The sequence below is a fragment of the Priapulus caudatus genome, unplaced genomic scaffold, assembly GCF_000485595.1.
Source record: "Priapulus caudatus unplaced genomic scaffold, Priapulus_caudatus-5.0.1 Scaffold2361, whole genome shotgun sequence".
Lineage (NCBI taxonomy): Eukaryota > Metazoa > Priapulida > Priapulimorpha > Priapulimorphida > Priapulidae > Priapulus > Priapulus caudatus.
Window position 1 is genome coordinate 16,396 of NW_014579422.1, and position 3,755 is coordinate 20,150.

Genomic DNA, 3,755 nt, shown 5'->3' on the forward strand with positions numbered 1-3,755 from the left:
CCTTACGCATTTTTCCACAATTGCAGTCAAGTATGACATCGCTGTGTCATTTATCACGTAATATGGCAAAACATAGTAAAAGTGTTCAAAGTTCAAAGACCACAGGCCACGCATGTTATGTGCGGGCGCTACATGTTCGCCACTGAACTGCAGCCCGATACCAGATATACCTACAGGAGACGCGTTTTTATTCCGAAGTTAGGAAAAATTGAGGAATTACGAGTTAATAATGTGCACACCCAGGCTAGGTCAACACAGACCCCCTGACTTATAGTAAGAGTACAGACATGCACTCCCATTTCCTACTAAGCTAGAACAAAACATCATGATGGAAAAGTCATTTCAGTCAAGATCAAAATATTTCTGCATAGCGTCAGAGCAGCCTGCTGCTGAAGTTAATTCAATGTTTTTCTACCAGCTTCTAGTGAGCTTGTCTAGTGTGGAAAAAGCAATGCGAGAATTTAAAGTTAAACAAAGTTAACTTCACAACAGCTGAGTGCATGATATACTTCTCAGTTCTGGGAAGGAAATTACCTTAGCACACAGTGTACATACAGCAGCTGCACTTGTGTTTCCTGTAACATCGCGTTACATAACCACACACATTTAAACAGTAAATGGAAATAACCGTGATAAAATAGATTATCTTTTAAATATAGCGATAATATATTAGTGATACTGTATATAGATTATACACTTAGTGACAAATAGATTAAGTATTAACTCCAGTATTATATATTAAACATATATAATAAATGTGGTACACAAGCTGCCAAAAACTGCATTACACCCAAGCCACAATCCGAAAACCCCCACCCTTTTCTTATATACGCAAAATCACCACACAGCACCATCACTGCATCAGTAGTACATGAATAGAAGAAATAAAAAAGCATCATCTTAAAGACAGCACAACATAAAGACACATAGCAGTAGCAGCTGCATAAAATGCCACAGTATTATCACTATGTACACAGCAACACAAAGTCATCACTAAAATTAGGCGATGCATTGCCGAAGTTAGCACGCAAGCACCGTACACACTAAAAATTGATGACTCGTCATTGCATTTCATCCGCAAACTCGCGACAGAGCATTCTCACCTAAAAACAACGATGCATTACTGCACTCTGCCTGTAACGACAAGAGTATCATCTGTAAAAAAAAGCCGAGGCATTACGGCGATTCGTGCGCACGCTCGCGGCTAAGGCTACTCGACAACACAATAACCGACTTTCCGAACTTTCCGCTGAGAAAATAGAACATGTTCTAATCTAAAAAGCTGATGGACTCGTCAACTTTTCAACAGAAACTTGACAGTGCAAACCCAGCTTACCGCTACGAGACGACAACGATGATGGCGACGGCGTAATTACCGGCTTTCCGCAATTTGAAAAGAGGCATTACTGCAATTCGTTCGCAAATTCACGTTTTTAACACGTTACACTCGCGACTAACGCTACGACACAACGGCGATTCGAACACGCAATTCGTGCGCAAACTCGTTACACCCGCGACTAATGTGTAACGAGACGACGGCAACGACGTAATTAATTACCGGCTTTCCGAACTCGTTCACGTCGTTGTCGTCGTTCGGCACGATCGCCATCAGCTGCGCGATGTCGACGGCGAGCATTCGATCGACGGCCTCCAGCAGCCGGGGCTTCAGCGCGTGAAACTTCGTGAAGTCCTGATCCTTGAGCTGCTCCTGCATGCGATGCAGGTCTGGGAAGTCTCCCGGCGAGATCTGATGCTTTCTCTGCACCTGTGGACGAGAGCGTCGGAGGAGGTGAGCAAGAGTATATATATATCGCAGCCGGCGCGAGACGAAAGCGATCGCCGTGGCAAACTATACGTTACTTGTTACATACCCGAGGTTTCTCGTGGCAGTACAGAGACTCTCCGACTTACGAACATTCAAGTTACGAACTTTCGATAATACGAACAATTTGCCCTGAAGTCTATTAGTGTAAAATGTCAATATTGGTGAATAAAAATACACAATCGCCCTCTTAATTTTGACTTTCGCCAACTCTTGTGTTCACGTATATGTTTACACTATGTACACTTCTAGGTTACTCGATGTTCACACGTACATAATTATACTACACTAATGTACAATACTGTATACGTACGTACATATGTTCGACTTACGAACAAATCGACTTACGAACGACCGCTCGGAACCTAATCTGTTCGTAAGTCGGGGAGTCTCTGCACCTCTACTCTTGTGTTGGGTTACATTCTTGTATCTAATCTACGACCTGTGTATTTCCAGGAATGATCACCTCTTCTTTACCATGCAGGATCGCGATGAAACGATCCGTGGTTGGTTCTGGGCCGATACGCATTCCAGGAAAATCACTTTCCATCAGATATTTAATGAATATGTTGTTTTTCCGGTCGAATACTGTCCAACCAAGAGCACCATTGGCTTAGCACCGAAATCAGCATTCTCTAGGGACGGGGAATAAAAATCGTGAAATTTGTAGTGTTCCTCAAGAGGAAGGATTTTCTTGACATAACATGCTTTGAGGCCTGCCAGCACATTATCGTAGACCTCCGGCTCCTTCTTTCCTTTTTCAAAAAATGGCATGATGCCCTTTAAACGCGATGTACACCGTTTACACGAAATATATAGCAGATTATACAAACACAGAAATTACAAAACATCTATGAACTCGGCCTGCGGTGACATGCCCTTTCTGTGCAACGTTGTTCGATAATAGCACCATCTATGGTTATAGCCGTCTATATTTACACGTACTGTAGTATGTATAACGTTTTCCATCGTCTCTTGACCATATATATTTGTTATATAGGATGGTTCCAATGCATATATACCCCATAAGGAATAATCTTTATAGTTTGCAATCTAAGTGAATATGACGATAAGCTTAATATATGCAAAATTTGTTCACTGTTGTGTGTCACTGTGTTCGTGCTGTGTGCGCGCACAATCCGCATAGATGGACGGACGGACGGACAGACGGACGGACGGACGGACGGACGGACGGACGGACGGATGAATGTATGGGTAGGTGGGTGGGCTTTGGTAGGTAGGTAGGTATAGGTAGGTAGGTAGGTGGGTGCATGGGTAGCTGGGTTGGTTGGTAGATTAGTAATTAAGTAGGTAAGTATAGGGTCTACCTACAGTACAATACATTTACATATACCTATATACAATAGACGATGCAATGACTGTAATGGTAATCAAAGTTCGCGAATATGTATCGAATGTTGGGTCAAATGGAGGATAATTGACAAAACAAAGTTTTCTTTCGTTTTCCTTATGTATTATAAAGATCGCTTGACTAATATTTCAGAAAAAACACTAAGAAGTAATTAATCCACCGGAAAAACAAGTATCCGTGAATGAAACAAGACAAACGGAGAACTGTAGCCGAGACTATAGAAATAGAATGTCTAGAATGTAACCAAGTATGTGTCACGGTACACGAAGAAATAGACAAAATCTTTATTCTCAGGAAAACGGTCTTTACTTCAGTGCAACGATAGGTTACAACTCGTAAGGCGACTAGAGGGTGAGAGTGCGGGATCCTGCCTGCCTTGGAGTGCTTTTCTTCCTCATGTCTCCGATCCTCCCTCATCCGCCCCCACCTCGCGACCTACACAACTGCCTCATCCGTTCAACCAGTCCTGAGCCCAGCACCACACGCATTTGTTTTCTTTCGTACGTCTTTGTCGTTCCCTAGTTCTTAAGTGTTTTTAGCGGTACGTTGCACTAATTCTAC

The 3,755-nt window shown here is 42.6% G+C and overlaps 1 pseudogene; it reads right to left on the reverse strand.

The window, feature by feature from the left end:
• LOC106818593 overlaps positions 1 to 2,596 on the reverse strand; it is an 8,379-nt pseudogene extending 5,783 nt beyond the window's left edge.
• Between the last annotated feature and the right edge of the window lie 1,159 nt (positions 2,597 to 3,755).